Source organism: Manacus candei, unplaced genomic scaffold (assembly GCF_025592945.1).
Source record: "Manacus candei isolate 608988 ecotype Guabito, Panama unplaced genomic scaffold, ASM2559294v1 h1tg000029l, whole genome shotgun sequence".
Taxonomy (NCBI): domain Eukaryota; kingdom Metazoa; phylum Chordata; class Aves; order Passeriformes; family Pipridae; genus Manacus; species Manacus candei.
This window is the reverse complement of record NW_026138077.1, coordinates 825018-849299: the sequence shown is the minus strand read 5'-3', so window position 1 is coordinate 849299 and position 24282 is coordinate 825018. Positions and strand designations below refer to the sequence as shown.

At 39.4% G+C, this 24282-nt stretch overlaps 1 protein-coding gene across 1 annotated transcript in view; it reads left to right on the top strand.

The window, feature by feature from the left end:
• ZNF804A (zinc finger protein 804A) overlaps positions 1-18852 on the top strand; it is a 167106-nt gene extending 148254 nt beyond the window's left edge. The window contains exon 5 of the transcript XR_007905058.1: positions 18763-18852. The gene's annotated coding sequence lies outside the window, so the exon portion shown is untranslated. The remainder of the gene's footprint in view (positions 1-18762) is intronic.
• Positions 18853-24282: the final 5430 nt, after the last annotated feature.

The following is a 24282-nucleotide window of genomic DNA, read 5'->3' as shown; positions in this document are numbered from 1 at the left end:
AAAACCATCTTACCACTAAGATCACAAGAGTCAGCTATTCAAGTTTTCCATGTTGTGCAGTTGCAAAGGGCTAAATTACATTAAAAAGCAAAAAGTTGGTAAGAAAGAGCAGTCAGGTCCTGGAGAGCAGCTCGGATGCCCTGCCTGAGGCTGCAGCATGGGGTGAGGTGTGGCTGAGCATCCTGCAATGCCATAAAGAAAGTCTATTTTCTCTAGTTCTAATTTCAGGTGAATGCCCATTTCTATTTATGTGGTACCTGAAAAATGTAGAAATAAGTGACTTTATACTGCTTTATTTGAAGAGTTTGCCTACATGACGTGTGTGTGTCCACTGCCTCCCATGCTGAGCAGTGCTGGGCATGGAAATCTCTGCTGGAATCTCTGGGAGGGGATGTACTGGCTGCCCTCTCTGTTGCTTTGGTTGACTTGTGCTGGCTTCTGCATTTCTGCCTCCTCTGTGGGAGCCAGCACAGACAGTCCCCTGGGTTCTGGTGTCCCATCAAAGACAAAATCCACCTCATTTTATAGCAGTACCCTTAAAACAAAGAATGCACATAGGACAAATGTGATTGCACGTTCTGGCAGGAGGTTAAAAAAATCACCAATTTAAAATTTTCAGTTTCAATGTTCTCTGAAAAATCCCATCTATTAACTTGGAGGTCCACATTTTTTCAACAAAATGTTCCAACAGCTTCGAATTCTACTTTTTTTTCTTACAATATAAATTATTTTTTTCTATATTCAGTTGTTAAACAGTTTTAAGACATTTCACAATTCTTTATTATCTACTGTAATTGCTGTTCAATAGTGTATAAACTACTTAAAATAAAAGACTAATAACCATAAAATGTAACAATTTTCTAATATGATATTGCCTTTAATGCTAGAACTGTTTGTATGTGTGACTTCATATGTAAAAGCAAAACCAGTATAAAAATAAATCACAAGTAAAGTTTAAAATTGAACACACTAAATTAAATTGCCTAATAAAATATTCTTTTGAGTTTCTGTTTTATTATTAAATATATAACTTCTAGTAAGTTATGTAAGGATAGTTCTTCTTTTATGTATTTTATCTGGTATTTGAGATTGTGTATTTTTGTTCCATAAATTGGTGGTCGGATATATAAGCAAAAACTATTGCAAATGCAAAATAATTGAATTTTTATCCTTCTGAAAAATTCAACCAAATTTGTTTTAAATCTAAGACATTTAATTTTGAATTTACAAATTTTCACAGATCTAGGGTGTCTATGCTCCTGACCAGTTTGCCAGTTTTTAGAATTACTGGGCTCACAAATGGCAAGAATTAGACCTTCAGACCTGAACCTAAACGAGGTTATAGATTTTGTTAAGTGATTTCCCGGACCAGCTCTGCGGAGAATTACCTGAAAAGTTAACCTGTTCCACTGAGATGAGAAGAGTATCTTTAGTTTGGTCCTTGGAAAGTTGCAATCTGCCCAGCCTGACCTTCCTGGGCCCCTCCATTTCTCAGGTAACAATAATGGTCTAGAGGAGCTTTTGGGTGTGAAGGAACATCCCTGTATCACGTTGGTCTGGGCACTTTGGAGTAACTGGACTCTTGTCTGTCTCTCCTGTCTGTAAGTACGTAGAATTTTTGGAATGCTGCCAATACATGGAAAGAATCAGATTATTTCATTTCCTTCTTAAGCTGGAATCTACACAAGCTGTCAGCTGCTGGGGAGAAATCACCAGAGTTCAGGTTTTGCAGGAGTGAGCAAGGGGCTATTGCCATAATTTTAAATTAACATGGCTTACTATCTACATGTGTATATTATTTTATAGATCACTTTGATTTAATATCTGCAGCAGGCATATTTTTGTATATTATTTTCTGTGCCCCCTTCTCCTCTTTACTTCAGTTGCAAATTTTGGTGAAAGAAACACGTTGTATGGAGTGTTTTGGAGTGAGAATGTGTTTATCTTTTGGTACAGTCAAACAGCAGTGAAATCATTACAAAGCAAAGTCTTCTTTACCTTCAGTGTTAACTTTTTATTAGCACATAAACTTTTACCATTGTAAAATAGTCATTTGGATGTGGTATTCAAACGAGGCTTTAAAGGACCACTGGGACATCCATTTTTCTTTAATATATTACTGTACATGATAATGTGCTGCTTATGCAACATATGGCTGTGATCTTTCTGACAAGTTCATTTTCTGTAACTGCATTTTCCTCCAAGCACACGTTTGGCATTATGACAACGTTTACATTATTTGCTACATTTAAAACACATCTTTAAGTATATTTGTGCAAACTCTCCATTAGTGTAAATCACTGTACAGCTTCTGGCTTTGGTGGGATCTCATTGGTTTGTAACCCCCCGAAAATGGCTCATGTTGCAATGCCAAGGGTTTTGTTAACTTTTCCAGACTGAGGCAATACGTTATGACCATGTGAATGTATTTTGAAAACAGTTATTTGTTTATAACTGAGCTGGTAAATTTTAATCCACTGGGTATTTTGCCATGGTGCTTGTAGTCTGCATGTTCCAAACTCCATACATTCATTTTCTGGTCTCCCTTACTGTACATTGCCTAAAGGCTTGTATATATGTAGCAGTGCACATATTTATGCAATATGCCTACCAGTTGTAAAATATTACAGTGCTATAATAACTCTCTTTATTGAAAGTAAAGACATTTGTACTGTATAAAGATCATTTAATATTTTTAAATTAATGTGGCTTACTATCTACATGTGTATATTATTTTATAGATCACTTTGATTTAATATTTGCAGCAGGCATATTTTTGTATATTATTTTCTGTGCCCCCTTCTCCTCTTTACTTCAGGAACACTGTAAAGTTTTCTCTTTTTCTGTTTCTCTGTGACTCAGATTATCAGAGTCTATTGGAATTTATCTATTTATGAAAATGAACCAGGCTTTTTTATTACTTTCAACTGCAATAATTAGTGAACCAACTTTAAGAATTATGAGACATCCTATTTTTAATTCAAGCTTCTGTTTTATTTTATGTATTTTATAAAAGATTTGGAGAATTTCTACCCTGGGTCTAAATTTTGACTTGTTAGTGCACTTCTGAAACCAGTGGAGTTTAAGGAAGCTTTGCTATTAGTATTACTGAGGATTTATTTTGGCCTGGGGTGTTAGTGCTCTTTATTTATTAAAACTGCCTAATATTTCCTGCTTTCAGTTGAATAATAATTTCATAAGGTATGATGAGGAGCACAATCCAGTAAAGAAAAATTAATCCATTTTCAATCAGTCGTCTACCTCCTTTGTTGTAAAGGTGTTTATGTAATTAATGACCATAAAGGTATATCTTTCAAATCTCTGCTCTGTATTGTCAGTGTTTGGAAACACGTACCTGCACCTTCTCTTCTGATACCAAAGAAAAAAAATCAATTAGTCAGAATGTTGGATTTTCTACCTGTACATGCTCATTTAGAAGTTTCAGTGAGTAGGACTACATTAATACAATATAAGGTAAAACAATGTATCAGTAGTCTTTATTTTTGCTGGGGTAAGATCAAAATGTGCAAATCCATGTAGAGAAAAACATAATAATTAAGCAAGTTCAAATGTGAATCCACAGTGAATATAACAGTATTACCGATGAGAATTAAAGATGGTTACTGTTAAATAAGCAGTGGTGTTTGTTTGATATGAATGAGATTTTTAAACGGAAATTATATTTTTTTTCCTCAAAAGAAGCAGCAAACGGGAAAATACTTCTGAAAATATGTGGGTTTATGTCAACTAGGTAGGATCTGTGTACCTTTCTCATGGATGAGAAGCAGGAAGTAAGTGTTGGACATTCAAAATCCTACATGTTATAACGAAACATCTTGCATTTCTAGTTCAGTCGTACTTTGATTTAGGCCAGTGAAACCTGGAGGAAGAATTAAGCTAAAATATAGGAAGCTCTACCTCAAAAAGTCAAGGTCTTCTTTTTGGATCATAAGAAATCAAATTAGTATTCATTTAAATTAGTATGTTTGCACTACTGTGAATATAAAGAAGGTGAAACCCAACTCAGGTCCAAATTTCTTCTTGCCACATAGCTTAGATTTAACAGCCTTGGTAATTTGGCCCAAAACCTTCTGGCATGTAACAGAGTCTTCCATGAATGACTTGTGTGTCACTGGAGTTCTGGCAAAAATGACAGTAAAATCCAGTCTCCTTTCTCGTGTTAGTAATGCCTGTTGAAACAAAGAGGGAGCAATCAACTGTATAATGTGCTGAAAGGAGGAAACCTGAATTGGCCAGTGCCTAATTCATAATTTTACTTGTGGAATTGTAGTTGGAAATAGAAGTTTACTTGCATTTTAGTGTCTGTACGTGTTCAGGTGTGCATGTGTGTGCTGGTGCGCTCCTGCTGGTGCTGGTTCAGGATTCTTTTTTTCCAGGTGTGATTTTTGTGCCTGTCATTATTTCTTGGTAAGAATAGCTTGTTTGAAACGTTCGTAGCAGGAGGGAAGAAAACATTCCAGGGAGGAATATTGACACAGAATAATAGGGGAAAAAAAAGTGATTACAGTATAATGAACCCATCTTTTCCTCTCTAGGGTGGAGGGAAGTTGCAGGAAGTTACTTCACCTGCTTTTTATTGTCTGGCTCTGTTTTGTATCATTTTACCACTGAAATTACCAGTGCTGTTTACCTTGGTACGCCCTTTTCTAGCTGATCTGTCAATCCATCAGTGTCAAAGAAAAAAAAAAAAAGGTGGGATAGTAAGAGAAGATCTGCATTCAATTTGCTCTTAATAAAGTCCCTTTTCTCTCTGGAGAAATTATTCACTAGAATGAACCTTCAGTGTGCAAAATAAGCTCATTGCTCTCCCTGCCACCACCTACAGCTTCACTGTTTGCTCACCTTCTCTTAACTTGTCATTCTCTGGGAGCAGAAGAAATGAAAAGGAAGGTCTTTTTTCCATTACCACCAGTTTAAGAACTGGGTGCAGAGGAAAATGTTGGAGGGTTAACCACGTACTTCCCAGCAGAGGTGTTACTGTAAGTGGAGAGTGTCACATCACTGGGCATTTATTTTTCAGTTCTTTTCTGCTTCAGAATGGATTACAGCTGGTCTAAAAGAAGCGTAGAGGCACTAGGGCAAAGTGGTTTAAGTGAATAAGGCATTTAAAAAGCAAGGTGCTTTGCTGTCTCGCCGGGTGCCCATCAGCTCAAACCCTGCTGAGTTCTCTGCATTGCAGGCTTTTGGCAGTGAGAGCTCACATACAAAACCAGCCAGTGACTGGGTGGGTGAGGAAGTGGATTACACTTGTGTCCTGGGGAAGGTGATCATTGCATTCCCATTTGAGCAGGCAGTTTGGTAGAAGAGGGTGGAGCACGTTCCTTTTGTTGTGCAGGATCTACATGGGTGGGCACAAGGCCTCTGGGGCAGCAGCAGTGTCTGGGAGCTCGTATGGCTTGTGGGGTGCAGGTGCATTGCTCCTCATGCCCAGCAGCTGCCCCCAGCTTTGGCTTTAGTTACCAGAAAGACTCAGGTCTCCAGCTGGGTTTCCTCCAGTTTCCCACCCACAGCAGAGGTCAGTCAGGACTCTGTTCCTGTGGTGGGACTAGGTCTGGCTTGGAGCCATAAGAGGAAGCCTAATCTAGGATAACAGGGTATTTTGTGGTTTAGTTTCCACGAAGTGGTGCGGGTCATAAATGTGTTATTGGCTAATAAAAAAGGCAAAATGCTATTAAAGTTGTAAAAAGCAGATTAAAGAGAAGCTAAGCGTTGGGATGAGATGCAGAATGTCAATCACAAAGCTATCACAAGGGACTGTTCAAAGGTAAGAAACTGATAATGAAGAGTAAGAGCAATAATAATAATAATAATAATAATAATAATAATAATAATAATAATAATAATAATATTTTACATGCAATATAAAATATCCTTAGATAGACAGCATCAGTGCAAATGAGTCCTGGGTCACGGGGGGCTGAATTCTGGACAGCAGGCTGTTAGGGGAAGCAGTGCTGTGTAGGATGTGGGACAGAATGCACAAGGGGAGCAGTAATTGCTTCTCTGAAGAATGTCTTGAACAAGAGGAGAAAGTGGTTTTAGGGGAAAACACGCAGGTACTTTTGGAGGGAAAAGAAAGGGGGTGGGGGGACTGAACCTAGCAATATTCATTGAGCTGGCCAGCAATGCAGATATGAGGCCAGGTGGAAGGGGGGGCACTGCTGCAAGGGTTTTTAAAGGCAGTTTTAATAAACTCTATTTAAGCCTGTGGAGATTAGTGATAATTAACTCTAGAACCCCCCTACCTCCTTTTTTCCAGTTCTCTTTGCAGGGTACTTCTTCTTTTTTAACCCCCAGGACAGCAAGCGATGGGATTTGCTGACCCAGCGCTGTGGGGCAACAGCACGAGCAGCAGGATGTCTGAAAATCCTGCAATAGCTCAGGGACTAATTACCTGGAAAGGTGGAAGGTGCAAACACCTATTAGAGTGTTTTTCACGGAGCAGAGTTGCAGAGAAACACGAGTGGAGACCACTGCAGCTGCGTGTCTGAGAGGTTTGGTTTGAGATTTCAGTGGTTTGGCCCCTCTCTGCTGTGGTGTGGCAGTGTGATGGACAGCATCAAAGCCTCTGCTCTCCGTTGTTTTTCATTATCATGCAGGGCTGTGAAGCCCCTCTCGGCTGATGGATGCAATTCAACACATCCATCGCGAGCAGATGCGTCAGCAGGAGCAGCTAAATGTGCCACAGTTTGTCTCAAATGCTGCAGTTACAGAAATATCTTTCTTTGGAAGATATTTTTAAGTGAAACTACGCGCATTTTGATGACGGTGCTGAGACCCCTCTCCGGGGAGCATTGGTATTTGGGGAGCTGTCAGCTGCTTTACGACATTACCTTGCAATGGGAAGGAGTGGAGGGATAAGCAGATATTGCCAACCAGAGATTTTTTGGGTTTTTTTTTTCTCAAGCATTTTATATAATTCTGGCGCTGGGAGAGCAAAATCCTAGTGGTCATGAGGGATTCCCTGTCTGTGGCCGTTCAGCAGACAGCTGTTTGAAATTCACTGGCCTTGCAGAAGGAGAAAGCTCCATAGAATAACTGGTGAGCTTTCTTTTCATCTTTGAAATCCATAATGCATGTATATACATATTGTTAATAATTCATATTAATGGAGAGCTCTTGCCCAAGAGCACATTCCCCTATCACAGAAAATAAATTGTTTAATGATGTCTAGGATAGAAATCAGAGTCTGGCTTTAAATCCAGCTATTACAGAACAGTACTAGACATGCAGCGCACACTTCCATAAACAAATAAATTCATTACAGTTTAATAACAGTGGAAATAAAAAATGTAAGGTAATTTAAATAATGTGCAAAATAGGTCTATATTTTATCCTAAAGCCATAGTGCCAAGTACTCACATTATCAGGAATTCTCAATAGCCTTCAGGACCGGCCCTGGTGCAGGTAAGCAGTAAAGTAGAATTTTAATGTTATTATCTTGGCCTCAATTTATAGGGAGGCAGAATTCAGTTTTGTGGTGGTAGTCATCTGAGCTTGGGTGTTAGGTGGGAAAGAATCTGGGAATACTCGGCGACAGGATGCAGAGTGGCTTCTGGGATTTGGGAGCAGAGGACAGGATCTGCCACTGAGGAAAAACAGGGACTGGAGATGTCAGTGATGCATTGCAGAGGTGGGAAAAATAGTGAGAGGGAGACACAGGACCTTACAGACTCAACCTTCACTATATGCAGATAATTGTCTGTACCCTCTGTTAGCTAATTTAAGGAGCTTATTTTAATGTGTTTTAAAATCAAATATAAGATGGAATTTATTCCCTGCTTGGGAATGGGTAATAACGGCAGACTCGGTACAACAACCACATTTACCTTGTCAGTGCTCTATTTAAGCAGTAATAAGTTGGTAATGGTTTGGCTTGAACTCTGTGTATTCTCAGTTACATCATCTGTCTCTGGTTGAGCTGCTCTGAGTATGTTTTTCTAGCCTGAACTAGTCTCTGTCAGTAAGTTTTTGGTTCTGTGAAGTTTAACTCAGAAATCTCAAGCCAAGGTCTGGATTTTGAATTCAGGATATTCAACTGGGCCTACGTTTGACAGCATTTTGAGTCTTATGGGACTTTCTGGAGCCATTAAATGGTTCTGGGTGTGCTTTTTGGGCCTGTACGAGAATAATTTTGAATTTTCTCTTTCCAAAAACCTACCACGTGGATCATCAGCTTCATGGACTCAGTCACATCCTTGTAGTTTTATTGTACCAAGCATAACATATTTGCTTGGTATATATTGTGTTTGGATCTCATCCAATTATTTTCCCAGAAAATCTCACCATACCAAGTGAGTGTGTTCACCATACCATCTTAGAGTAACTGAATTTGGTAATTTTAGAATTGCAGGCTATATTGGTTTTCTTTTGAAGTCTGTGCCATGATTTGCACATTCATCCTTCTTTTGCAGGCAGAGAAAATTTTGAGAGCTGGCTTTCTCTTGTTATTTGTCAAAGGGAATTAATTTTACATTCAATAATACATTTTTTCTTTCATGTCATCCAGAAATTTTAATATACTTCCTCTGTTATACAATAAGAAAATGACTATTTATCCCAATAGGTATTTTTTGAGGAGAAAGAAAAAAAAAAAGAACCTTTGCTTCTTTGAGAGTTTAAACACAATTCTAGTTTCCTCTCAATTCTGTGTCTTGTGATGCTTCTTGTCAGATTAATGTGTTTTAAAGCTCTCGGTTGGTACCTGAGCTGTCAAAAAGGAAGATTAAAAACACACCTTTCTTTCTGGGGATATGTTTTGCATTGCAAAATGCAGAGGAAGAGAAAGGAAACCTTTCCTGCTCACCACTGGCATACATCTGGGGCTTGCTGTCTGTGGCATTCTGTGTATGTTTTAGGGTTGGGAAGGAATTTCTGTTACTGTCAGACAGCCCTGGATATTCACACTAGAACACATGCAGGATCCTGAAGTGTTTATTATTTTATGAGGAGCAGAATGTACTTGAAGACAAAAAGGAAGGGTCATGGATGTGATTTTTATCTTAGTCACAAACGTGACGTGTGACTTGGAAATAATTTCCCTCTGCTTCGTTTAGAAGACTGGGACAATTGCAGCTGCCTTCTAATGTAGTGGATACACTTATCTTCTAATACAGTTCATCAGCAGATGAAATATGTTTTATTCTAAGTTTCATGAAGTTGTCAGCTAGGAGGAGAGAAAGGTACAATATTTTTAATGCTACCAAACTCACTCTTTTCATTTCAGAAATTATTTTAGGGAAAAAAAATTACTCCGTAAATCCTTAGCGTATTTTTTCGCTAAAACTGAAATAATTTCTGAAAGGAATGCAGAGAACGCCCCATGAATTGAAGGAAGAGGGAGGCATTCTGCAGCAGCTCCATTTGATCCCAGACTGTAATGAGACCATAAACGCTGGCCAGGGTCCATAAACGTTGCAGAGGTTTGGAGTGACAGCGTTCAGCAGTGCCACTAATCCAGCTTTAAATCAATTTTTCGGAACCTGGGTCCTCGTTTCCTCTCACTCTGAGTAATAAAGTGCGTTCAGGGGAAATGATGCACGTGAGAAAGTGCTCCTCATTTCCCAGGACTTGAGGAATAATCCAGGACCATATATTTCTCTAGTGTTTCAGTTAGTGTGTAAATGATTCAGCCATCATTTTGGCTGTGCACTTATTATAGGAAGTGCTTGATTTTGATCTAATAGGTATTCTGAAGACTTTAAAGACCATTTTTTACAGTTCCTTAAAGTAAGAGCCTGTTCCACTCTCAGTACCCATAAATAACTCTCTTTTCTGTATATGGATATCTCACCATGTCTTGCAGTCAGGTCAATTTTTTTTTCTACAAGGAGCAAGAAAAACAGTTGTGGGAAAATGACCTGGAAGAAACAGTGAAATCAAACAATAGCAGATCCCTGGGTACATATGATAGGTATCTGCATTTTAATGAGAAATCAGACATGTAAAATCCAGTTCTTAATTTACGTCTGGGCTTTTGCTTGTTGAGATTACAAAATATGACAATTTATCCATTTGTCCCAAATACTAATTAGCAAGACAATGAGAAAAAAAACCAACAAAACAACCAAGAGGAACTGCCTTACTGTTACTAGACTGGCAGAATTCATAAACAGAGTGGATTCTTTCACTGGCATATAATGAAATAAACAGGCTTGAATCTTGATTTATTTATGGTTAAGCTTATGGTTGCTTGAAGTTAGTGACCTATAGCTCATTTTCAATGGTTGTTTTTGTAGGTGCTGTGTAGGAAAGGACAGGCTGACAACAGATTTTTCAGAGATACCGTGTTAGATTTTGCTCATGAACAGGCAATATTTTGGGGTTTATAAACAACTGGATCTTACAAATAATCAGGTGCTCAGTTTTGATACGTCACACACACAATTTTTTTTCCCCTCAAATTGTTCTCTGATATAGCACAAAATAAGAAAGTCATTGAATTAATTGCACATTTTCAAAGAAGTCTTTCTTGTTACAGTGAGCATGATGACCAGTGATTTTCTGTGTGTATGTGACAGGTCACTGCTGTGTACAGATTTCTTCCAGACTGAAAAATAACAACCAAAACTGTAAATGCCTTTCTATCAGGACACATTGAAAGAATGTGAAAGTACACTCCATTGTGTGATATATAATTTCCCTTTATCTTTCTGTCCCAGGTGGGTGTTGTGTGACAGTATGGAGTATGTTGCCATAGGAATGCTAGAAACAAGGAAGCTTATAAACAGAAAGCAGTGTATTTGAGTCTAACTAAATATCTTTTGACGTCACTTTGATGGACAACAAGGCAGATATTCGGAAATAAGCTTTCTCCAGAAAAGTTATAAAACCCCTGAGGAAAAAAAACCTGGAGGGAAAAGGCAAGTATATTTCCAGCTGTGTGTAGATGTGTAGCTCAGAGGGGATAGGCATTGTTATCTTTTCTGCTACAACCTGCTCTACAGGATAGATACAGCTCCTTGTCAGCCTGTGTGTGCTACAGAGCTGATGAGATCTGAACAGGCTTTTCATGCCCATTGCCTTCTGCTCTTCATCAGTTCTGCTCTGTCGCTGTGAATGCTTTCCCTTGCAGCAACCTTAATTGTTTTTTGAGGGTTTAGAAGAGTGATCATAATCACAGCTGTTGTGAATATAACTCTGATCTGCAAAGAGACTACACTGTAAGCAAACGTTTTCATTTCGAACGCTTAAATCAATGGTTTTCAATTACAAATAGAGAAGCCACTAGCTGGAAATGTTTCTTACTGGAGGGTAGATCCTAACCCTGTTATTTACTCACATTGCCTATTATTCAGATGTTCACAGTTGAAATTGTGAGCTCTGGAAATAGAGGATGTGGTATCTTAAAAAACCCAACATTACGAGTGCATGATCTCTAACTAATCAGTGGGTACTGACAAAAAGAGGCAGATTAGGTGGCCACTTTCTCTTGCCATAAAATGGCATTTGGTCTATGAATGGAGTGGATAGTCTCGTTTCTCCCCTCCCTTCTTGTTGTTTCTACAGCCTTGCTGATGCTGTGTTCAGGTTTCATGTGCTACAGGGGTTTATTTCTACTGTAGTGTGCTGTTCATGTCTTTGTTGCTGTTTGAACTTTTGAGGTTTATTTTTTATTCTCCCCCCCCCCCTCCACTTACAGTAGTGTGCAATTCTTTTATGCCTGCAATGCCATGGAGAACCCACCAGGAGAGCAACCACTGATCATAGCAGCATATGAGGCGAAATCCCATCCCTTTAAAGAATATGTAGCCAGGAGCACAACTTCGTTTAAATGACTCCACTTAAATTCAGCTTCACATCGTGAAATTCATAGTACAGAGACAATACCAGCTGCAGAATAAAGATGAAAAACTCCCAGCTGAAATAACACCCAGACAGTGCATTCACCCAGTGCCAAAGAGCTGGGCATGGCTGCAGTATAACAGAGCTCTGTACCGAGCCTGTTCAGGTAAGTACACTTTATATATGAGTAAAGAACATTTTGTGCAACATTTCTTGTGTGTCCCCCGAGATATTTGGGGTCTGTACAGTGTGATAATTCTGTTCTGTCTAAGCAGCACTTTACTTTAAAAATCCTCTCATGAAATCACCAAAGCTGCTTTTGAATTTTAGTGCTGCTCACTGTCAATACATCCAGTGATGGGCATCTGCAGTAAATGTCTTATAGTTTATATGTCAAATTACTGACCTCTCTAGATATCTGGTGACCTATAACGACAGGGCTTTACCTGCTGTTTGACTTATGTGGTGATAATGGAATGTTAAATCAGATAAAATATGTGTACGGGTTTGTATTTAGATCCACATTTTCACATCGCTTTCAATTGAAGAGTCATCATTGAAAAAAAAAATTACAAAAACTTTCAGCTAAAATCAGCACAACTGCCTCAGAAGAATATATATATGAAATACTATAGAGCAAATTGCACATATATGCCTGACTTGTTTCCTAGTATAATAGCATCCAAAGTAGTGTAATATTTCATTTTCCAATTAGGAAGAATAAGCCAACTAACCAGGATGACTGATTTCAGGTCGTTGTGCTTATGTCCCACCTTCTTCTACATTATTTGAATGGAGAGTCTTGTTATTAAGAATTAGAGAAAAACCCCTTTGTTGGTTGAAAAGCCAGGTCATGAACTATGTGATGGTGTGAATTGTAATGTGCTGTAGCTAATACTGGGTCAGTATAAACTGTTAAGGTTTGACATTGATAAAATAGTTCTAGTGGATTTGGGAATGTATTAGAAACACTGGTAAATATACCATATCTATATCTATATATTTCTTATAATCAAGTATCATATGATGGATATCAATCAATGAACACAAACATTCCAGAACCAATGAGAAAAGCCCCACTGCTCTGATCTTGCTTTTACCTTTGGCATGATGTGAAACCATTGCTAAATAATGTAAAAAACCCATTTCTCAACAGTGCAGGGTGGTATAATTTAAAACCTTAATTAAACATGCATGAGGGGAGATTAAATCCATTTTTTGAAATGTTATGTCATTTTAAATATGCATTTTATTTAGCACATTTGCTATTAATTTTAATTTTAGTTATAAAAATATATTGATGTATAATGAATACTTCTATTGAAGCTTGAAGCTCTGCATATAGATGTGGGGTTTTTTTGTTTGGGTTTTTGGGTTTGGGATTTGTGGAGTTTGTGGGTTTTTTTCTGGGCTGGGAGAAGGTTTTTTTTTTAATTCATGTGATAGTGGGAGAAGTTACCCAGGGAGGTGTTAGAACACCCATCCTTCTAGGTTTTGAGGACTCAGGTGGACAGAGCCATGTCTGACCTGCATGGAAGACCATCAGATCCTCATGATTTCAGTCAAGGCACACTGCTAAAAATCAGCCCAAACAGAAGTGGGATTCCAAGGGACAGCCCAGTCTCATGCTTGGAGCAGAGATAAGTCAGCATTTGCACCAACCCCCGTCCTGCAACCTCACAAAAAAAATTAAAATCCAGATTTGGGGAGTGATGTTCAAATCCCAGATTATTTTCCAAATTAAGGAAGGTTTTAGGCAACTCTGTTTGCATTTTCCTTCACCTTTTGCCACTGGTACAAAAAATCAGTTGTGAAATTTTGAAGCAGAGGAATGACAGGTGGCTGTATCTAAAGGTGCATGGCCGGGCATAAAATGTGACAATTTTTACTTTTTTATGTATTTACCAATAACTTAATCCAGTTTTCTCTGGATGCACTGTTTGGGTGGATCCCATTTTTATTTATGCTTTGCTTATAATAGTGTAAGTTCCTTTTTGGCGAGTGATATTTTCTAATCCCTGTAGATTTCATCAAGAGTTGATTTGTTTTTGACAAACTGCAATTATGCTACATATTTATTCACCACATCAGGTGAAACCTTTTCACTCGTAGATGTTAAGGGAATTATTAGTTCTATTGATTATTTTACAGTTAAGTTGTATTCTATCAAACGGAATGGGTCAAAGGTTTTCAAAACCCTTTTGTTCCTCCAGGTAATTTAAGACACATTTCAGTTACAGTGGCAGAGCTGTTCTCACTTTGGTTCAGCAGCTCAAGTTTCAAGTTTTTCTCGTGGTCCCATTAGATTATCTTATTGATTTGCCAGGCATTGATCTACTGACTGCTCTGCCAGCAGCCATAAGAACACAGTTTGTTTGTAGCCTTACAATATATTCCAAAGTACTGTTCCCAGATTAAGTCTGAGCAGTAGCTCCGTGGTTTTCAGTCAGATTTCTCTTTAAAAATATTTCTGTGTAGAAATAAAAGAATACACGTGCAATGTTATTCACATTTCCCATTGATGAACAACGTAGGCAAAGAAACTGGAATTAACAGATTTATCTTAGCCCAGTAATGTATTCCTGGTTTTTATTTTAGTTTGCACATTTATTAGTTTCCTAGAGGAGGTAATTGTATTCAGCCTTTTCATTTTAGTGCCAAACTAATACACTTAGACTTTTTCCTGAACTTGCAAATGCTGCTCTGCAGCACAAATATCTAAGAGAGAGATTGCTGAGCAGGCAGCGTGCAATGGGATTCTCTCCAGACCTCTGGAGCAGTGGTTCCCACAGGTCCTTATCAAGGAAATGTGCAGGTTACTGGAAAATCCATTAGCTCTGTCTCCCCTCTGTTTCCCAGAGCAGTTTCCCCTTTGTCCCTCTCCTAGCAAAGTGCCAGAATATCTGTGTAAATGTGGGACAGCCTCTCCAGGCTTTCACTCTCCCCACTGATCCTCCCCTTGGAAGTGCACAAAACCAGCCTGTGGATGTGGCACTTGGGGACGTGGTGCAGTGCTGAACATAGCTGGGACTCAATGATCTTAGAGCTTTTTTCCAACCTCAGTGATTCTATGATTAAAAGGATTAAGATGAAGTATTTTCTCCTTGCATGTTGGTCTGCATTGTGGAAAGAAACTTGGAAACCTTCGGCGGCTTATTTTGATGTGTCGCTAGTTATGCACTAAATATATTCTCTCTGGCCAGAACAGGCTTAAGAAAAATTATCCAGGTTGAAAGAGGTGGTGAGATGGACAGGTGAAGGGTTGGTGTTCAGACACAACCTGAAGCAAAATGGTCATTAGAGAGGCCACTGAGGTAAGATGCAGGAAAAGAGGGAAAATAATTTCTGATGTACAGAAGCTGGTGGGTGTGAGGGACTCTTGGCTCACTTCCATATCTGACTGTTGGAGTAGAAAAACGAGGGTTGGTTGTGTTTAAAGAGTACTCTTTTTTTTTTTAATTTAAAGTCAAGAAAGGCATGACGAAGTATCCAGGAAACTTAGGCAGAAGAAACCATTGCTCTGGAAGGAAACACACCTCTCAGAGCTGCAAAGTGAGCCAATATTAAATGGCTGAAATCAGGCCAAATGCCAGAAGTGAATGTAACTCCAGAAAGAGAGGGGGACTTTCAGAATCACCGAGCTTTGAAGACACACACAGTGGCCAACACAGAAGGATAAAACCTCTCTATCAGTAACAGCCAGGACACAAACTACCAATTTCCTGTGTTAAGCATTTTGCTGCTGCAGTGCTGGGCCTTCTGCAACTTTTTTCCAGAAATACTGATTATCTGGCATATAGAATACCATTATTTACCATATGTCTTCATGGACTATCATGTCTTCCATGCTGGCTTTAGTGTACTAATCTTCCTGCTGAGTTATTTTCACATCAGCTTTAATTTCTCTGCTTTCAAATGCTTACTACAGCAAAATGACTTTGCAGTGGATTAGTATTTAGGAGTATCCACACTGATAGTACATTCTCTGACTGATGCATAACATGCATGTGTTTCAAAAATTTAAAATGGCAGATTTAGGTTTTTTTATGTCTAGAAATGAGTACTTGTGTGGTTTAATCACTCAAGACAGCTATGTTTTTATAAATACAACTTTATATATGGCAAAGCACGTATTAATGCAAAGAGAACATCTTGTTCTTAATATCAGTTGTTAAATTTTATAACTGTAAATTTATAAGCTTAATTAAAGGAACAATTCCTTGTAAACAATTCAGTGAAGAACCACAGAGCAGCACCTGTAACAAGAGGGGGTAAAGGTGTGATAAGCTGTGCTTATACCTAAGATGGGCCCAGAAATAAGAATAGCTCTGCATTGGTGCTTTTGTTTGAGAAATCCCTAAGACTCATTACAATATATACAGTGAGTTTTCTTTGCTATAGAATTTCCTAGTTTTCCTGGGGAACCAGACAATGGAGCTTTTGAAATCTTAAGTACGTCTCTTAGCAACTTGCCAGAAAGAAGCTCTGCTGTGATTACTTATAAGTCAAATATGACCTGCCCACAGTTAAGAACAGAAGCAACCGTACCATGTAGTTCCCCACTGTCTTATTGAGCTATTAGCTCTGTCTTCCTACTACATTTTGCACCTGGAAGAGCATTTTTAAAAATAACCACCAGTTCCAGCACCATCCCTCCACACAACTTTCTTTCATCCTTTTGGGTTCCTGCCTCAGGACGGATGGAGAGCCCGCTACCACCCATGGGGTTAAACCTGGGAGCACAGCCAACAGCAGCAGCAGGAATTAGAGCCAAACACCGTGGTTCCAACCAGAACAATTCTTCCTTCTTCCTGCCATAGCAACCTAAAAAACCCCCCTGGAAAGCCTCGGAATTAGGGCTTTCCTGAATAACACACACCTGTGGGTTATTTACCTCCTTGTGTCGTGTTACTGCAGTAAGGGCAAGGTAGTCATTTGTCTTTGTTCCTTTTTGAAAAACAAAACTGGAATTATTGGGGTTCTCAACACAGAACACGGTAATTCTTTTTTATTTTCTTTAAAGAACAAGAAAAACCAGCTGAAAGTTTTAGAATGTGCTGCCACGTGGTTGAAATAGAAAGTGTTCCCAGGTGTCTTTATGGCCAAGTTCTCACATTTGCTACAGTGAGCTGAAGCACCACTACCTATGTTTTAAGCATCCCTGAAAAAAAAAAAAAAATAAAAAATTCACCGTGTTTGGAGTCTTATAAATGAGTATTTTTTTTTTATCTTCCTCAGTTTTGTGTTGCAGCACCAGTAAGGAGCTTAGCTTGAAGATATTTCAGCACAGCACTGGTATCTTCGAGCTCTAGTGACAGGCATGAAATTGTTTTATCTGTTTTGTTCTTGGTGCGCTGTGCTCGTTGGGCTGGCGCGGAGACCATCTGCTGCTGAGGTAACTCTTGGGATGCTTGTCAAATTGATTGCACTCAGGAACGCCTGAGACAGAGGAAAAATAGAGTTTCTAATTACATTTTACCAGGGATCTTGTTTAACTCTAGGAAGTGGTAATTCAGAAATAAATGGCTTTGGTGGACATCTTAGAATCTTTAATTAACAAATTACTCTATTAACACACACATTGTTTTCCAGGTGAGTGAGATCATTTGCCTCTAGGGCTTTTTTTTCCATATGCCTTCTGTTCCTCCAGCAAAATATGTAACAAATTGAAGTATTTATTTTGATTACATAAAGCACATGGGCATACAATTATATGAAAAGAAAGATGACATTTGTTGCCTGCCTTCCCTTAGGCCCCTGCAGGCTTGCCCTTCACTGAAAAAAAAACAAGGCATAAAGTCATTAGAGTGCATGCTTTTTTTCTCTGCACATTACATTTTTGGAAGGGTGTTTTTAAAGCAAAAGCCTTTACTAGAAATAGTGGGATAATGATCGTTTACAAAATATCACTAAGACAGCAAGTTTTTCCTCCCAAAAGTTTTAGTGTCTTTCATATGTCGATTGTGTGACCATTTTGAAGCTTTTAAGAATGCATGTATTTAATGTCATCAAATGAATATAATTTTTATTAAAATGTAATAAAATATATTAAATATTCATGCAAATATATTCAGTTTAGTGCTTAATTTCATTAGTTGTTTGTTCATTATTTTATGCTTTATTAAGCAATTAATTTACATTTGAATCCCTTACTTATATATCTTGTGGGGACACTTTCTGTACTGTGAAAGAGTTTCTCAGCATATATTTGACTGGAAGATCTCCTGTTCCATTGCAGTCTCAATATTGATTGGAGCAGTAAATGAAACATTGGGAGACAAAGTTAGCTGGCATTAGTAACATGACAGCACTTACAAATTATATAGAATCACCAGGCATTTTTTGAAGTATATTTTTATAGTGAAACGTGCAGAGAAATTTGTTCAGAAGAAGTTCAGAGAAAATGAATTTGAAATAAGGTCAGGAGTGTGTTGAACAGTTTTGCAGAAGAGTTTCCAAGTCTTGGTTGCCTTTGTTTTGTCCTTCATGGGCCATGGATGTAATCCCTGTGGTGATGGTGCTCTTTCATTCCACATCCTCTTGTCCTGAGGAATTTTTTCCTTCTTACATGGCTTGAGGTAGCTGTTTAAGATGAGGGCTCCTCAATTCATCCAGACCTGACTTCTCTGCATGTTTCAGGTCTTTCTTCTGGTATTTCTTCTGGACATCTTGCAGGAAATCATCCTGGGGAACTCAGGCATAGCCCATGCTCTGGTTCCTCACCTCTGCCATCCACAGGTGAGGAAGATGGGTTGGATCTGGATTCATGATAACAACAGGTTATCATGTAGATTGTTTACTGTATCCTGTAGATTGTTTACTGGTGCTGAATAAAAATGGCTACATAAACCACTGTTTAGATGAAGACAATGGAAATTTTTTGTTCAAATGCAGAATTTTATTAGTGGTTTCTTTCCTATTGATACCTATTGGAAAACATACAGTTTGTCTTCCCAGTCTCAGGAATAAACCTGTCACCTCTAGAGAAGACTAAGCTCCAAGACACCGACCAAGAGAACATCATGAAACCACAGACATGGAATTCTACAGAGTCATTACTGGACTTGTTTTTCAGAGCCTAAACTTTCCATCATGTTTCAGGTAAAAATATGTTCCATGTTTTTTTCACTACTATAAGCTATAGAAGAACATGCCTTTATGTACCTGTGTGTGTTTGTGAGCTTTTGTATTTCTATACATCTACATAAAATCTATTTCTAGCATCAACAGTGTGTTTGTTACATGTATTTCTCATTGAGGTACTTTGTATTGCAACACCTGCTGCCCTGGTATTTTGCTGTGGGAGGGTTGTGATGAGTGCTGTCTTCCATATTATTAAATGATAACCTGAGCATTTGCTGGCATGTCACAGGAGCAAAAAGTGACTTGTAGCTCCCTTGAAAATTCACATGCGTTTTATTGGTGCTTGAGAAAATAACACACATCTCCACTGCAGCTCCAGTCATTTTACTGATTGCTAAAGGATTTCCCCTCTATTACCTCTGCATTTTCTGTGTTGCCAGGTGTGAAATGAACAGAATCATAAAGTCAGGCTGTTTTGGAGAATAAAAACAACAGCACAGTCTGTGCTGATGAAATGGCAGCACAGTGAAATAGAAAAATGCTAGCAGCTATTGGCAATGCAACATATGTGATAGTACAGTGTGAAAGACATGTTTACCAACTATTGCAATTAAAAGCAGTTCTAATATATATTACAGGATCAGGAAAATATTTCATCTTGTCCTTAAATTTAAGTATGTGCTAAAGTCTGAGAGCGGTAGGAGTGCTACACACCTTGCTTAAAAGTAATATTGATATTTAAGTGTTCCTTAAATATTGCTGGTTTGCCAGGAACTGACATGTGTGCTAGTTGCAATAGGGGTTTCAGCAGTTACAAGATCATATGCTTGATTCAATTCCAGGTAAACCAGTCAGACCTTATTTCATATTCCCATTGAATTGAATAGCAGTTGACAAAAATGAGATGTGGTTGTGGAAACGGTGTTTAAAACTTGGCCTGATCAAAGCTGTCTTGTAGACAGGATGAGGTGTCTGAGGTTGAAGTACAAATGTGCCTAATTACAGAGTGAAGAAAAAAGCTAGCTTTATGGGGAGCCAGAGGAAATACTTGGATATGTGAAAGCTGTTTATTTAATAATTTGCAGCACAAAAAAACCTTCTGGGACAATTCTTGCAAAGGACAGTGAAGCTGAGAAGTCTCGGTAAGTGATAGGAACATTTCCCCTGAATGTGTGACTCATGCAGTTCTGTATCAGCAGAGCAGAAAGCGTAGCCAAAAGAAGAGCAGGAGAGGCACTAATGCACCCAAATGACCCTCACCTGGGACCCCCATCCACCCCTGCAAGGGAGTCTATTTAAGCTCGGCCTGAGTGCTCCTGCTGTGCCCTGGCAGTAACATCATCAGACGGATCCCTCTTCCTGGAGGTGCGAGTTTCATAGACAGCCTAGGTGAGAAAGTGGTGAGTAATGTGCTGTGGCTGGAGCTGTGTGTTCTGGCTGCCTGATCTATGAACAGGATAACACTTCGTTCAGACAAGGTGCAAACACTATAAATATAGTACAGACACGTAGAGTAAAAGAAGAGATTTCTTTAAGATTTCTTTTGGAAATATAAAGTGTTAACAAAATAATGTGTTTCCTCTGTTTAAAAAAAAAAAAAAAAAAGTTGTGAGAAATTACTTGTGAAAACCTTGCATAAAGACAAACTAGACTGAAAAGCCTAACAGCTACTACAACAGCAACAGAAAGAAGCATAAGACCTGAAGCTCTCTGACAGTTGTTGAGGAATTCATGGGGTGCAGGTACTTTGGGGTGCAGCTGCGGTGGGAGCTGCAGGTGGTGCTCTGGGTGGAAGCCCAAGGCAAGATGCCTTGAACTGCTGACCCTTTCCATGACACAGGGCAGGAGGACCTGTAGCCCAGCCAGGTGAGGGACACCCAGGGACAAGGCAGGAGCTGAGGGCTCAGGAGGAAGAGCGAGACTTGTGCTTGGACTGTGAGGGGATTAAAGCCCGGGGGGGGTCCCTTGTTTGAGGTCCAGCTCGGGTTGTTATTTTGTTGTCTCGTAATTGCACCAAGATTAAATTATTTTAAGGATTAGGGTGTCTGAGACTCTGCTGAAGGAAACCTTATTTGCCTGTGAGTGGGGTGTGCAGGGAGTCGAGCGGGGACCTGCTGGGTCACTGGAGCTGCCCACTGTGAAGGGCATTCAGTCCCAGCAGTGAAAGTCTCTGCTACTGGGAGTGGGACTGCCAGAGTGCCTCCTGTATGGTCAGACAGAGAAGTTTCCTTAACAAAGTTTTAGATATATAATCACTGTAGGAAGCACCTTGACCTGTATTTACTCAAACAGCCCCCTCAGGCCATTGCTAGAGCAGACAGACAGGGACTGGGGTGAGCCTTTGCCATGACTCAGCCTGGCCATCATTGTCTGAGTCATCAAACAGTGACAGGTGGACAAGAAGGGGAGAGAGGGAGAAAGATTTTATTCATTATTGCAGTCAAAGCATCGGAAAGAGATTAGCTGGTCTGGGTTGTAATAATTAAAGTTTTGTGTGTTGTTCTTACACAAACATGAGAATTTCCTGGACCCACAACCTCTGAAGTAAGTGGCAAGCTGGGGGCAACACATCTTTCCTGTTTAGGCTTGTTCCTCATTTTAGGAGGGAGGAATAACGAGCTGACAAGCAGCACCTGGGACGCCTTTGTCTAGACACGACTGTTTGCTCTTTATGGGAGAGCCTGTTCTTCAGTGTCTGTGTGTGTACAGTTGCTAATGCAACAGAAACCTCTTCCTGATGTACAAACAATACAAAGAAATAACATTTAATTATAATCCATTACGATTTATAGCCTCTGAGGGGAGAAAAAATGAATACAAGAAGCTCATTTGTAAGTGAGGTCAGACAAGGAGGAAGCTGCTGGAAAAAGCTATCAGTGAACCCTTATTGTCTTTTGAAGAGAGGCTCTAAGTATTTGTAATCTTCTGCATTAGAAAGAAAGGAAAGTGATGTTTTTCTGCTTATGAGGTCTGGAACAGGCAAGTGTTTAACATGTTGGGCCATTAAGAGGATAAGTAGAGCATAAACATCTATGAAGGGAAGTGGAAGACAGGCTAAGGAATTCCTAGTGAGGCTTTGGTTGGTTTTGTTTGTTTTTCTTTGTGCCTTTGCATTTGAGTTGTGTTTTTAACAGAACATCTTTAATTCTTGCACTGTAAATATATTGGAGAACACAACAAGGCCAATGCAGTTTAGGTGCTTTATAGTCCTTTTGGTAGGTGCAAAACTGTGGTTTGGACCTTTTTACCCTCGTGGGTTTTTTTGTTGTTTTTTTTTGTTTGTTTCTTGATGTCATCATCAGTTGTGAATTTTCCTTACCTGCCCCTTCTGAGGTCGTGCTCTAGTTTAACATGGAGTTTGATGCCCTGTGTTGTTCTGATGGCTTTGTGTGTGAGCACAGATAAATGTAGATTCCTGTCTGTTGCCGTCTCCATTTCGGTGCTGTGCTCTTGGCACGTGAGCGAGTAGCAGCAGATGCCATCAAAGTACAAGGTGGCGTTTGGCACCCGGGTGCCAGTGCCCTCACAGAGGAGGGGCTTTCTGCAGAAGTGGCACAGCTCACAAGCTGCCCATCTAAACTCATTTTGCTTGGCACTGAGAAGCTGGCACCGTGGCGGGCGAGTGGGCACCGCGCCACCGCAGCAGATGGGGCTGAGGGAAGGGAGGCGTTTGGGAGCCTTGTCCAAGCACGGAGTGCACGTGTCCGAGGGCAGGCTTCCCAGCCAGCAGCACACCAATGGCTCCCTGTCCTGGGCTCCCAGCTCGAGTTCGAGAGGCTCAGTGATAGATTTTGAGATGTCAGTTTTGGTTTCAAAATGTCTTAAGAGTTATCTCGCTCTCGATGAAACGATTTCAGCCTGGACGAGATGCAGTTATGCAGGAGGGTCTGAGAATTGTAACCACAGACTAACAGACTTATGGTCTGTGTGATACCATAAACGATATGGTCTGCTTAATATTTGGGGAGGTATTAAAAATCACAAGCTAATTGCAAGGGTGTAGATTGTTCTAACCATTTGAAAATAGGTGCAAATATGTGCACCTGAGTTTGTTCGTGGCGCTGGTAGAAAAGGCAATGTTTGAGATTAAACTAGCATTGCAATCCATAATTGCCTGTTTGTTCCTTACCCTGGTCACAACAATGGTGTGGTTTTTGAAGCAGAACAGAAGTGAAGCATTTTGTGAAGCTGGTTGCCATGCCTGTGACCCAGCAGGGCTCCTGAATGCCCCCTTTATCACCCAGTAAAAACCTTGAACTCCCACGCTGAGTCATATGTTGTGTATTTAAAAGCAATAAATACTCTTTAAATAAAAAGCCCCTGTTATTTCCCGGGTCTGCACCCAGGTGGGTATGTAAGCAATGAGACATCCATTCAACAACAAGACCAGGGAGTCAAAGATAACAATTCCTCCCAGCCTTCTCAGGTAAATATTGCTTTACAGAAAAGCACGATCATCTTAGAGGCAGTTCATATTCTGGATAAAACCTTTTTGGCTTTTTAAACTGCTATAAGAATAAGCTTAATGTTAAACTGAGGCTGGAACAATGGAAATGACAAACTAAGAGGTATGGACTGACTTGTGGAATTCCTTGCTCTGTCTGTAGTTGTTGGATAGGGTAGTTGTTATTCCCATCAAAGCAGCAATTCAATGACATTAATATCACTGTATTGGCATTAATTGCTTTTTTGCTGTTCTGTCATTTCAGGAAATGTAATTTTTCATACCCTCACTGAAGCACCATAGTAAATAGAATAACCATAATATTTTTTTTTTTTTTAAGTTTTATTCATACAAAGTTTTCTTGAAAGATAGAAATAACATACTTGGGGCCTGATTGATACAGGTTTTTGATCTGGTTGGTTTAGTGTTTTGTTTCTTTTAATCAGCTCCCAAATGAGAATGTCATTTGGGATAGTGCTAACAGCTTAAATATGAATTTTTCCTCTCTCAGCAGATATCTATAAAATTATATAACACAGAAGTAATTTGACCTGAAAGTAATAAAATCAGTCACTAAAATTAGTAAAATTAAGTACAAATATATAGGCTGAAGAGGGGACTTTGTAATCATTATAGCATCATGTTACTCATGCCTGGTATGATAGATAACTCTGCTGATAACTCTGGGGAGCAGTTTGGGATGCCCAGTTGCAGGCAGTGCCCCAGGAACTCTGGCAGTTGGTGTGGGACAGTCCCCAGCACTGTCCCTGCAGCCTTGGCTCCCTCTGCCACCTCTAAATGCTAAAAAAGCACCACCCTGCCTGCTGTGCAGACCTCATGCTACAGGGAGTTTTTTTGGGGAAAAAAATATCAAATGCAAACAATAACTATATTGGGGCCCCGAGGAGACCTTGGGTCTTGTTTGGTTGGTGCCACTCAGCTTAATGGAG